Genomic DNA, 14,043 nt, shown 5'->3' on the forward strand with positions numbered 1-14,043 from the left:
GCAAAGTTTAAACATCACCTTCGTAGAAAGGTGGTCGTGCGTGGTGGTAGGCACCCATCCCGTGTACCGTGCCGGCCTTCATAAGTACTCGCTAATACCACTTGTCCCAACAGTCTATTAAAGGCTATACGGGGACTGTTTGCCTTTGTATACCCGTGTTTGTGTGTGCGCACATGTATGTACATGTGACCGTGTGTGGGTAATGACGTGTCAGTTGATGCTTTTAAAGGTTAAATGGGGATCGGTGTCGTTGTGATTTTCAGCCTCCGTGTGCTTCGGTACCCTCATGTTCATGGCTCCGGAGGGGCACCTGGGTTACTCGTCCACCTGCTCAGCGGACATGTGGGCTCTGGGTTGCACGGTGGCGGAGATGGCAACCGGAACAGCCATCTTTGACCCCATGAACTTTCACGACCAGTTGGTGTGCTGCATGGAGGTACTGCCCACACAGCACTTCACTCGTGAATGATAATAGATTAATGGTCACGTAATGATTTGGGCATATTTTTTACCTCCATTTTCTGACACAGCCAAGCATAATAAATTGTCGTGCAAGCACAAACTTAAACAGCTCCTTGCTGTTTAGGCTCACCACCAGTAATTTGAAGAACAATTCTTCCAATCAAGTTTAGAAATTAAATAGGTTTTACTTGAAGCTACATCCAGCACACTTGCAGGACCATCACTCGTGCACATAATGGCCTACCTTCAAATAACGTCATTGGATCATTACATCCACTGCGAATAAAGAAGACGGCACGTAGTAGTTTACGGTTTGTACACATCGCAAGTAAAAACTGGGTGGCTGGATTTGAACCAAGAACCTCCAACAGAGGAGGCAAACGTGCTACTTCTGGGCCAAGGCATTACCACTGCCCTGCACCTGTAGCGGAACCGTGGGGAGTGGGAGCGTAGTGATTAGTGAACTGTGCTACGAACCTCGTGACCCGAGTTTGATTCCCGCTTACCACCAAATATGTTGACAAATACCTAAAATGGACATAGGCCAACAGCGTTAAATAATCATGTGGCGTGTCAAGTACCTATTGCAATGAGGCCAATCCTCTAGTGTGCCGCATGGCCTTAATAGGTGCTTACTAAAAGCACTTGTCACAACAGTCAGTAACATTTATACGCGGCATCTTTGTTTCCTGTGTGAACCGTGCGTAGGTCCTGGGGCTGCCTCCGGACGACTTGGTGAAAGCCGCTCCTAGAAGAAACAAATACTTTGGTAAGTTGAAAGGACAGGCTGACTGGATTACGTTTGAGGGGGTGCCCCAGAACTGTTATATTTTTGGGGGGCTAACTTTGCACATGGTTTGTAATAGATTTTCCGGCAAAACCACCTAATGATATGACCATTTGTGTCGTTAAGATCCTTCGACACCCGACATAGGCAAACAAATGAAAGTTGAATGTGTAAAGTGTTTCACAAGCCAACTGTTCTTCTTTTAGCTTAACCACCCATAAATATTTCAACTTCGATTTTTACAACCCACTTTTGCAATTAGATGCAACTTTTCACTTGAAACTGCGTCAAGCATCATCAGGGCAGGATGCAAGAAGTCGGACTGAAAACCAGGTAGTTAGCCTTGAAATGCTTGTACATCTGACATTCGGGTCCTACAGCAGAAAATGTGGCTCAGTCATTAAGCGGCCAGACCCAAATATCGATAATGAATCATGCATATGCTCCTTTGTCGTACTAACACCCATGCCAGATGATCCCAAACATTCCATTTTAAATGTATGGTTTATTACAATAATTAATAATAATTAATAATACATATTACAATTATTACATTTACTGTGCCATTATTTTAGCATGAGATGAGCTGGAATGAAGGTGCTGCTATATTTCAGACGGTCTGCAGTAGTTTCACAGTAGTGGGCGATGTTCCATTATACTTCTCATGGACTAATTTTCAGTTTCATTTTTCACATTGGGACGCAATGGCCGACTATTTTCTAATGACGTCACGGGATCTGGAACGTCCACTGTGAAGCAAACAATGCGAATTTTGTTATGGTAAATACACCCTAGAAACTTCTAAAACAAGCAGCAAAATTGCTACCGCTGGGCCATGGCATAGTGCTACAGCATCGCACTGTTGCGGCATCGCTGCCGGTGTGCAAGGGCTACATAGGTTGTGTGACTGTTTCTCCTGTCTGTGCGTGCTACCTGTAGAATCCGACAAGCAGCCAAGGATGTTTGGTTTCCATCGAGTGCCAGGGAGTCGCCCGCTCTGCTTGCTGCTCGCAAACTATGGCCCGGAGTTTGTGGACTTCATCAGCAGCTGCCTCCAGTAAGGGCCCCTCTCCCCCACGAGGATTTTCGCATCGGTCACTCTGCTCTAAATGAGGAGCAACCGCTTTCCTCCAGCAAATAGCTCCATCCCTCTCAAGCAGAATCAAAAGCCCTATTATTGCATAGACTTACATGATCCATAGACTTACAAAGACACCTAGACTCTTATCATCTTCGAAGTCAAGTCCACAATTGCACAAGCAATCATCACACCTGATAATGATTGATTGTGTTGCAGTCGAATCATCACACCTGATGATGATTGCTTGTGTTGCAGTCAAGACGTCGTGAGAATTTTATTGTTTTATATTTTTATTATTTTATTGTTTCCCTTCTACGTGACTTTACCGAAAGAACCAAGAATAGGACTCCCTGCAGTCATGAAAGCTTTAAATCAAAACCCCATTAAGGTTTAATATGCCATGTAAAATATCATTTCTTATACTCTGGAACGGATTATTTCCTTTCCCTTTATTCCTTATGGGAAAGATTCGTTTGGTATACGTCATTTTCGGTATAAGTCCGACCTTCTGGAACGAATTAACGACGTATATCGAGGTACATTGTACATTCAAGTCGAGTAACTTGAGGGGTGCCATGCTTCGATGTCACAGTGGTGTCAGATGTAACACTTCCGCTTTAGTTTGAAGGCGTCGGTGGGCCCACACGGTGAAATTGGCCGTTGGCCCCACACCCCCTATGGACGGCCCTGCTTACAAGCAGTACATTCTTTCGTCTAATTTTGACCGTGATGTCAGCACACAATGGCCTAATCTTGCACATTACATGGCAGGATCTTTAACATTCTCTATGAAGCAAACAGCGAGTATTTTTAGGATTCACACACCTGCTGCATTAACCAGGACGGCAACTGGATTTGCACTGTAACCCTCTGCAACACACAGCAAACAACGTGCTAATGCTGAGCCCCATCACTGCTGGGCCATGTTACTGCTGGGCCATGTTACTGCTGGGCCATGTCAAAGTAGAGATGAGGTCATGTGGCATTGGAGGATGTGGACCTGGATGGACTTGGCGATGAATGTTACCAGCGGCGTTGAGTTCAGTTACGATAAATACGACACAGGGAAATGTCAGGCAAGGTGCACTTTGAGGCTAATTGGCAGGTGGACGGAAGTCGCCACTCAGCAACAACAGAAGGTGGAGGAGCAACGCTCACAACGAGCAGAGCACCAAGCGGCTAATACGCAGCAAAGTGGCAAAGTTGGGAGCACAGGTGGTGCATCTGCCATTGATCACAGCAGCAAATGGTTAATGATGATGATTTTGGTGATCATCACCAAAAGTGGATGACTGATACTACTGCTGACATTAGTTCTAGGACCCGGTGGGTGGAGACGAATGTAAACCCTCCAATCATCATCATTCACGGGATGTGCCGCGTCTGTCTGTGTGTCTGAACAGATGGATCCCGGCTTTTCGGATGACACCGGGGCAGGCGCTGGCATATAAATGGCTGCAGGATATCGGCACGGGTGAACCCGGGCAACCCGGAGCAGCTGCAGTTAAAACCACGGCGGCCGCCGCCACCGCTGCTGCCACCACTATCACCACTACAACCATCACATCCACTGTTGCCGGCATCACCACCACATACACCACCACCGCCACTGCCACCATCACGGTCGTCGCCACCGCTGACCTGGGACTGGTCTCGCTTTGCGACAGGGAGAGCGACAGAACCTCTGCAGCCGCTGTGCAACGGTAAGCCGCTCTGCGTGTGTGTTCTGTGTTTATATTATTACTTCTTATCACTTTCCTTAATTACCAAGGAAAGCCCTACTGTGTCTTAAGATTTGTGAATGTTGGGAAGCGAGGTGAAAATGCAACGGGGATATTTCACACACGGATGATCGGGAGTTGTGACCTTGTAGAGTAATAACGAACGAACGATATACGGGATATGAAATGGTGTCGTGTCTGTCCCTTCGCAGGTCAACTCCTGCGCAGCCCTCACTCACCCTGGCCTCTGCAGAGAAGACGGAGATTGCGGAGGAGAGCATGGATGAGAAGACAGAGTTGGTGGTGCAGGAGACGAGAGAGCAGAAGAAGAAGAAGCGGTCGCGACTTGCTCGTGTGGGACGAGCAATCTGCTTTTTCTTCCGCCGCCGGCTGCTTTCTGGTGGAGTGTCCACCGCAGAGTAGCCATGACGACGCAAGGGGTGGTGATGATAGATGTGCATTAGTATCATCACCACCACTATGATCACATACACACACACACTTCACCCTCTTCCCATCCCAAGATATACATACACACAACACACACATACACACCGCATGCCCACATACACACCACACGCCCACATACACAACACACACACGTACTACACACACATGGGCTGCTAGGCCTTGCCATGGCTGGTCATCCGGGTTTCACAACCCAGCCAACCCAGCCTCGCTTGCCAGAGGAACTCACCAATGTCCAGAACTTTCAAGGATCTGTGAGTTCCTGGAACTGTAATCCGGCCTGGTTAATCCCAGGATGGATCAAAGGCAGGACACCCTGAACGTTGCAAAATGGCGCAGACGATCCTTGGGAGCAGCCAGCGCCAAACCAGCAGTGGCACAATGCTCATCAGCGGACGCAAGCGATGGACCAGGGGACAATTGCAGCCAAGACACTAGACCCCACACACACCATACATTATGATTGACATTGCAATATACCTTGTAAAATTAACTTGTAAATATACATTAAACGATGTTGCCTCGTTTGCTGGTGCGGCCTGGGTTCAATGTGTCTTGGCTTGTGTGAAGTGTCTTGGAGAAAACAGAGGTTGTGGAGGAGAGCATGGAGGAGAGAACGGAGTTGGTGGAGGAAGGGGAGGCTGAAGGGAAGGAGGATTTTTTTAGATAAATAGCGGGGTTATTAAAATTTGCGGTGTAGTTTTTGTGACAAGAACAGGCGGGAGCGGTTAAGGAGGGGTAGTGATAGGAGTTGGGGTAGTGATAGGGGTTGGGGTAGTGATAGAAGTTGGGGTAGTGATAGGGGTAAGGGTGGTGATACGGGTGGTTATAGGAGTTGGGGTAGTGATAGGGGTTGGGGTACGCCTGGTCGTAGCTGGTGCGCCGGAGTAGCAACAGTATGATGGGCTCGGGAGAACTGTAAAAGTTTAACACGAAGGCATTCTCGTGTTAAATATGAACTAAGACTCTCACCCCCGCGTAGACTGCTTCAACTCATGCATCGACTCCCATCACTCAGCAAAGCCACACCATTGTTCACGACCACCACGCGCAACCATCACCACGCGCACGCGAACTGCGTGAGGATGACAACTGCACGGCATTCACCACCATGATGGGGATTTTTGGGTCGTGCTGGCCAACACCCCCCCTCCTTCCCCCCCCGTGTGCCATGCCAGCCTCCATATAGGTGCTGCTCACTAATAGCACTTGTCCCGAGTCTGTAAGGGCTATACGGGGCATCTTTGTGTGTATGTGTGCATCAATATCCTCCAATCTTATCCCGCTCGTTCCATCGGTCTCACGTAACCAGACGGGAGCTTCATTTTGGAATGCGATATGATTACGCTGGGTTACCCAGGAATCCCTCACGGAGCTGAGACTCCGGACCATCTTCGTGCCCTTCAGCTTTTTTCTCTGTGCTTCGTCAGTGTCCACATTTCTGATTTGATTCACGTTATGCAGATCTCAAAATGTAAAAAAATATAGTAATTTCTTTTTTCATCTTGCAGGAATCAATTCGTTTCCCAACGATGGGAAGGCAGTACTACAGTTCATCAATATATCAAAAAATATCCGTCAAACCTTTGGCAATTAAAATATTTATTACAGCTGCATTAAGCTTAACATGTGTAATTAAACCTCCAATCATTGTAATACGAAGACAAATATCCCCTGTAGAGCCTTAACTGACAGTTGGGGCAGGTGCTGTTCGCAAGCGCCTATGATGGCCCGCACAGCACACGAGATGGGTGGCAAGCACCACGCCCGACCACATTTGTCTCCCCAATGGCGATGTTTACACACTGCACCAGGTACTCATTTGAGGCTGAGTTGACCTAGAGAGAGGCCCAGCATCAGTTCAGATAATCATCACTGCTGTTGGCTGTGAGCGGGTATCTAACTCGGGTCGCCGGGTTCATAGACTTGAGTTAACTAATGCACCACCGCTCCCCGATACCTTGTAATAACGCACATTATAACACACCTCAACTGAATTATAAGACGCATCCAATGCAAGTTATACAAATATTCTTACACAACTACAGCCACCATTCACGACTATTTGGCAGTGAGATCACCGCAGTGCTTGTGCCAGGCTACATGCACGTTGTAGCCACGTGACGTGCCGAAGGCATACTGACAGGTCATGAAACAGACCAAGATGTTGTGAGTTACCTGACTGAGATGGCAGGCAGATAAACCACCTATGCTCCCCACTTTGCCAACTCGTTCAGTTTTAGCCACCTGGAGAGCCTCTCGTTGTTGTGAGCGTCACTCCTGCGCCCTCCGCTATCCTTGGACGCTGCATCCAACTGCCCAGTAGTGTCCATCACGAGCCTCTTCCACATGAGCCTGACAACACACACACTCGCTTACAGGAGCAAAATAAACACCCATTAATGGAGTTGGCGAAACATCCTAATGTCGGGCCGTAGCGCTTGGGAAATTGTTGGCAGTGCTTCTGCCTGCCCTTCCAGCGTGTCTGTGCTTTCCAGCAATTCTGAATCATTCTCTCTACTCTCTGTGAAATTTAAACAAAAGGCATTACACGCAATAAACGTTTCAATTTCATGAATAGTTAAACTACCATTTTAAAGCACAGGGGAAGAAACGTGAGTTATAATTAGAACGATACGGTGGGCACTTTTGCAGAGTGCAAGGGCTGTTTTGGAATACTTGAAATTCATCCCAAGTGAAAATTATACTAATTTGGCAAATAATGAAAATTACACGGGAAGGTAAAGTGCCCTGGTGCATCTGGAAATCTGGCGAAATCCTCAAAACTAGAGCCCGACATATACATCTGTCGATATTTGGCTTTCTTTTTTAAGCGTCATTTTTAAGCATTTTATGCCACCAATGTGCCCCGATGTTCGTTCGCTTCTCAATCCGCTTGTTTTGGTGAGAGTCGCGGCGGCAGCATGTTGAGTAGGGCGGTCCAGACTCCTTTTCCCTGGTGATAGACTCCAGCACTACATTACTCTACACTACTACACTATACACAAGACACTTTTATACACAGACTCTAGCTCTTCCTGGAGATTTTCCAGGCATTCCCAGGCCAGCCGAGCGACATTGTCCCACCAGCTTGTCCTGGGCAGCCCTGGGGTCTTTGCCGAGTGGGACATGCTGCCCGGGAGAGATCCAAGGAGAGTCTACCGGGACTCCGATGTTTGATACGTTAAAAAATTAATGAAAAAAATGAATTATTTTTCCTGTAAATGAGAGTATGTGATGATCATTTTCTCTTGGCCATTTTTTCTCTAGTTATTTATCAATTCATCTTTTAGTTTTATGATTTGCGAAGTGGTGCTTTTGTTTTTGTATCGTCTGCGTAAAGGATCGCCTAATTTGATGTTGCAGCGTTGGGGGATGGCAATTGCGTAAAATGAAAATATTATTTGCTAAAGGATCCGGTAGAGGAAGTTCTAATACAATAGTGATGTGGAGAAGTTGACGCGTGCACATTCATTGCTAGCACATTCGGGATACTAACAATGCTGTAGGAGTGACCCCATCATGACCTCACCAACTCTTCCCCACGACATCAGTCTCTGTACGTAGCCTATTCCATTTCACAACAGTAGTCGAGAACTGAACTCTGATGTCTCAGCACTGCCAGACTCTGCCAAAATAGGTTAAGTTCAATTTGCAAGTACTGTATTGTTTTCCTGCATATTTTTTACGTTGAATCTATAGCAAAAATTGATGTGTATTTGAATGTGTGCATTCTCAGTGCCAGCAGCACGAAGAACCTGGGTTCTAGCCCTGGGTCTGGCAGTATCTATTCTAGATTTGAAGCTTTCGTGACTGCAAGGATCCATACTCTTTGGTTCTATTCGGTAAAGTCACGTAGGTAATATAAGGTCTGAGGGTGGAAGTCTGGATGGCGTCCGATTCAAATTTCTCCATGAAAACATTGGCTATCACTGATACCAAGGTTCTTTGCAAACCCACGGGTTTTTATCACAGATTTGTTCACGAGGCAATTCAGATCTACAAACACAGACACAATTTCACCCGAGAAGATGGTTTCAAATTAAGCAACCATTGGAAAGATGTTCTAAATCGAACCAAACATTAAACTAATTTTCAATGGTATAGTATATTTTTTCAAGTAGTGGTACCCCAAACTTTCGCAGCACATGCGGGTGCATATGCACCCACATGTTCACCCCCTCTACACTTTTCATCATTTCTAGATTTAAAGCTTTCGTGACTGCAAGGATCCATACTGTTTAGTTCTATTTGGTAAAGTCACGTAAAAAACAACAAAAAATAAAAAATTCATGACGTTTCGGCCACAACACAAGTGGCCTTCATCAGGTGAAGGGACCAGACTGTCTAGAGGACAGCTGGAGTGAACACACTCCAGCTTGGCTGTGTTCACTCCAGCGCTATCCTCTAGACAGTCTAGTCCCTTCACCTGATGAAGGCCACTTGTGTTGTGGCCGAAACGTCGTGAATTTTTTATTTTTGTTTTTTACGTGACTTTACCGAATAGAACCAAACAGTATACCTTTCATCATGCTAAGTCCGCCAATTAAAATTTTTCAAGTAGTGGTACCCCAAACTTTCGCAGCACATGCAGGTGCATGTGTACCCGCATGTTCACCCCCTCTACACCTTTCATCATGCTAAGTCCGCCAATTAAATGCTAATTTTTATGCTAATTCCTTTGTCAAGGCACCTTAATCCCTCTCACACAGCTTAAAAGCCGTGGTCTGAGCTTGGCTCTGTTTCACTCCAGCGCAGTCTTCGAGACAGTCTGGTCCCCTTCACCTGATGAAGGCCGCTTGTGCTGTGGCCGAAACGTCGTGATTTTGTTGTTTTATTTTTTACCTATGTGACTTTACCGAATAGAACCAAAGTGTCTGGGTGTCTCTCTCAGGTTCATAATGGCTGAGTCAGAGACACTGAGCCAACACTGCTGAGATCCTGGGTTCAAGCTCTGGGTCTGGGTGTCTCTCTCAGGTTCATAATGGCTGGGTCAGAGACACAGAAGCAACACTGCTGAGATTTTGGGTTCAAGCCCTGGGTCTGGCTGTGTCTCTCAGGTTCATAATGTATGGGTCAGAAACACTGAGCCAACACTGCTGAGATCCTGGGTTCAATCTCTGGGTCTGGGTGTCTCCCTCAGGTTCATAATGGCTGGTTCAGAGACACTGAGCCAACACTGCTGACATCCTGGGTTCAAGCCCTGGGTCTGGATGTCTATCTCATGTTCATAATGGCTGGGTCAGAGAAACTGAGGCAACACTTCTGAGATCCTAGATTCAAACCCTAGGTGTGGGTGTCTCTTTCAGGTTCATAATGGCTTGGTCAGAGACACTGAGCCAACACTTCTGAGATCCTAGATTCAAACCCTGGGTCTGGTTGTCTCTTTCAGGTTCATAATGGCTTGGTCAGAGACACTGAGCCAACACTGCTGAGATCATGGGTTCAAGTCCTGGGTCTGGGTGTCTCTCTCAGGTTCATAATGGCTAGGTCAGACACTAAGCCAACACTGCTGAGAGCCTGGGTTCAAGCCCTGGGTCTGGATGTCTCTCTCAGGTTCGTAATGGCTGGGTCAGAGACATTGAGCCAACACTGCTGAGATCCTGGCTTCAAGTCCTGGGTCTGGGTGTCTCTCTCAGGTTCATAATGGCAGGTTAGAGGCCATAATGGCCTTTGAGAGGTATGTCTGAGAACAAAGCTGTAGAGCTCAATGGGCTTTACACGAGTTATACACTTACGGCTTGTATAGCAATAGGTTCAAAGTATTCTTGTTATCCAACGCAAGGAACGGACAAGATCACAGCTGACGACCTTCAAAACAAAATCTATTACTGGTGTTACACGCTGAGAACAACCTTAATATGGCAGTGGGATGAAGGGGCCTCCAAGAATAAACACCTGGATCGAGACCAACAGCATCGCACCTCGTGGCTCAAACATTCCTCCTCGCAGACACTGGCGGTGCGATCATCAGCCGAGTCAGAACATCGCCAGGAGGCCGTTGCGTCCATCTCCCTCGCCAATGTAAAGTTAAAAACGCGAGCCACAGCAGTGCGACTGTGGCCAATGCAACCCAGACTATGTACAGTGAGTGCAGTGTACTCACTGTAAGTCTGCGCTCCGTCAACGGAGGAACAGCAAAACGACACGAACTCTGTCTGCTGAAAGTCTCCCGTCGCGAGGAGCAGACGTTGACGTCGGCATTTAGTTCCTGAACATATTGCCAGACACAAGAATGGAACGGACTGCGTGAGGCTATTGGTCTAAATGCGTCTCCGTGCAAGTGTAGGGCTGTCCACACAAGTCGATGGGTCTCTAGGCGAGTCTGGGGATATCTCTGTGAGTCTGAGCATCCAGTAAATAATCTGGGTCAGCATGTGGGTCTCTATGAGTCTATGGGTTTCTAAATAGGTACAGTAATTGGTATCAGCGCAGAGACCATCAAATTGCCACACGTGAGAACCCGGATTAATCACGGTTGCGCAGTTTGATTCCCGCATTGGAACCTGGGATCTAAGCGAAGTTAAACACAACACAGGCCTGCAAAGTGAGGGACATTAAGTCGATCAGTTGGGGACTGCGGGTCTCTATGCGAGTCGAGGAGTCTCTACGTAGGTCAAAGAACTTGTGGCCGAGTGAACGCAGTGGGTGAATGAGAAAGGCAATTGAAGGGCCGACTCAGGCACTGCATTGCAAGTCCACTCTGCCAACACGCGTTGTGCGGTGGGTAAAGTGTCGGGACTCTCTCACCTTTACCCAAGGATGTACTTGCCGACGTGGAAGAGTAGGCCAAAAGCAATAAATACACCTCCAGAAGCGCTTCTCCAGAGCTTGCTCTCGTCGTACCCGTCCTCCAGCAGCGGCGAGAGCGAGCACTTGCAGGGCTGCACCTTCACCCCTCTAGTGACGAAGTATTTTGTACACATCCCGTCAGCCACGCGGCCTGAGTCGACCCAGAGCTAGGGGCCCAGGACAGTCACCAATGACGGCCACGACACCCGGAAGAGGAACGTGGGCTGCCATGACGTCACTCACCCACGTGGCCGCGCGGCGCCGGAAGTTGTAAAAGGGGGCGGGGATCTCCGTCTGACGTCACCGTGACGTAATATCCAACGACTTCCGGTCTCGGACCACGTGCCCTCAATGTTTGAGAGACACGTGGAGGAGACGGACGCAGAAGACAGCAGCTGAAGCCACTCCGAGCGAATACTCGAACAGGTGAGAGTGGAAGAGGTGTGGGGAAAGAGCAGCAGAGTGGGAACGAATCAGAGTGAGACTTGGTTACACTCGGCAGCTTCATGTGTTAAGGATGTGATTTTGTGTTCATGATGCAAGTCCGTGTTGATGATGTGAGTCCGTTTTGTTGATATGATTTTTTGTTGATGATGTGGGTTTGATGATTTGGGTCCATGTTAATGTGTGTATATAAATAACGGAACAGTTAGACTTCTTCACAAATATGTATGTCGCCTGATGAAACTTGTGGTAATTATGGGCCTTCCATAAATGAGGTCACGCACCTTGGGGAGGGGGGGGGGTCAGACATTTGTGACGATGTGTAACGAGGCGGGAGGGGGTTTCAGAAATGTGACGCCACATTAAAATGCGAAACTTTTAATATAGGCAACACATTCTACTTAATTAAATAGACTTTTTAATACATGTTTTCTCCTACAACATCAGTGCACTACAATGACAGTTTAAAGCGATTTGAAGCATGTTTATATATTTTTTGGGGGGGGGGGGCAGAGCTTTGTGACGTCATATTTGAGGGGGGGTCTGACTTTTTGTGATGCCGTTTGACGAGGGGGGGGGGGGTCAAAAATCGTCCAAAATCGCATGACGTCATTTATGGACGGCCCCTTAGTGGCTAAACGTCGTGCTCAAATTGTAAATGTTGTGGCTTGGCTCTGCAACGCACCGGTGTTCTGTACTAGTGACGAATTGGCATGTTCTGTTTAAGTGACAACCCTTACTAGTTGTCTGTGTCGGGTGGTGGCGGGTTTTAACGACACATTTATATATTTAACCCAAAAAACCCTCTATTATGGATGATATTAGTCGTAAAAGCCTACGTGTTAAACTGTGTTTGTGTTGATGATGTTGGTCCGTGTTGATGATGTGAGTCCGTGTCGATGATGTGGGTTCGTGTTGATGATGGATGTCCGTTTTGACGATGTGGGTTTGTGTTGGAGCTGTGGTTAAATCATGGGATGGGGGAGCATAGAAGTGCAGTACAATGATGGATTTTGCTGCTCTGTCTCACCCCATACTCACCCCTCTCAACCTCTCGTGATAGCTATCCCTGTGGGTCACAAGGTGGCTCAGAACTTGGTCTACAAGTGGCCATTAGTCTGCCAGCAGAGGGCGATGTGCAATCCCAAATGAGTAATTATATAAATGTTCAGGATTTCACGATATAGAGATGTGAATCTTATTGAGAAATGATCGTAGACTGTGTACGACCCTAGACTCATCTCCCGCTTTCCTCACAGAAACCCAGAAGGTGTGAGACACAAACACTCTACGAAACTTGCTCTGCACGTCGCCAACATGGAGGTACGGCTCCTCAACTCGCGTGGTGATGTATGGGCGAATATGTGATTCACGTGCCTGTGTTCTCTACTCTCTCTCACAAATTCTGCCTGGCTGTGTGTCTACCTGCCTGTGTCTAGGTATCAAACAGTGTCTGACTGAGATCCTGTCTGTGTACCTGAATGTCTATTTTAACCAGAACATCTACAGCATTTTTATCTCTCCACTGCTGAATGAAAGCCTCCCCAAGCCGATGACACCTCTAAATATCCTGTGATATAATATTCCGTTCAGCTCCTGCTAGCTGAGATGATTTTTATCGCTCCTTCTCCAGTTGGACGATCTCTCGGAAGTGCTCCATTACTTGGCTGTCACTGTTATTTTCCTTGACCATTGGTCAACATCGCTTATTGCCACAATGTGTCCTTTTTATTAAGAGTTTGACTGTTGTCATTCACCTGCGTATATTCTCTATTCCATGTGTTCCTCTTCCAAAAACAATCTGCAAATTAATACATTGGGATTACACCCAGTAACATTACGCACTGCTAAAAAAACATGCCAGGACCCTCCTGAATTTGGAAGCGAAGATTTCAGAAATGCTGGCTCAGTGTTCAATAACTGCACTTGCTCCAACAGTTTGTTAAATGCTATATTGTGGACATTTGTTTTTGTGTGTGTAGTCAAGCCAATCGAGAAAGATACAGAGGAAAGACGTGAGATGGAGTGCACTCTCAGACTCACAAGACGGAGCCACCATCCAGTGCAAAACCCCGCATGGTAATAACAATTATGGGGAACATCATATCAGCCATGTTGCATTGGTGATGTCACATCGGCCATGCTACATCGTGGAGTGCGGATGTGACGGCGGCAATGTTTCATGGAAGATGTCCTGGTTGCCATATTCTAGAGGTGACTTTAAGTGAGCCATATGGCATGGGTGACATCGTGCTGGTTTTCTTGTACGGGTGATGTCAAGTTGTCCA

The 14,043-nt window shown here is 47.1% G+C and overlaps 2 long non-coding RNA genes across 2 annotated transcripts; one reads left to right on the plus strand and one right to left on the minus strand.

Annotated features, from left to right (window-relative positions):
- Positions 1-6,199: 6,199 nt before the first annotated feature.
- Positions 6,200-11,548, minus strand: LOC142905744 (uncharacterized). Its single transcript, XR_012929772.1, has 3 exons — positions 11,270-11,548; positions 10,626-10,730; positions 6,200-6,874 (listed from the first exon to the last, which is right to left on the minus strand). It is a non-coding gene; the product is annotated as an uncharacterized LOC142905744 (long non-coding RNA).
- A 123-nt stretch (positions 11,549-11,671) lies between these two features.
- LOC142905745 (uncharacterized) lies at positions 11,672-13,815 on the plus strand. The gene is made up of 3 exons (XR_012929773.1): positions 11,672-11,737; positions 13,015-13,078; positions 13,738-13,815. It is a non-coding gene; the product is annotated as an uncharacterized LOC142905745 (long non-coding RNA).
- Positions 13,816-14,043: the final 228 nt, after the last annotated feature.

The sequence above is a fragment of the Petromyzon marinus genome, chromosome 58 (assembly GCF_048934315.1).
Source record: "Petromyzon marinus isolate PM22_M1 ecotype Great Lakes invasive population chromosome 58, UKy_Petmar_22M1.pri1.0, whole genome shotgun sequence".
Lineage (NCBI taxonomy): Eukaryota > Metazoa > Chordata > Hyperoartia > Petromyzontiformes > Petromyzontidae > Petromyzon > Petromyzon marinus.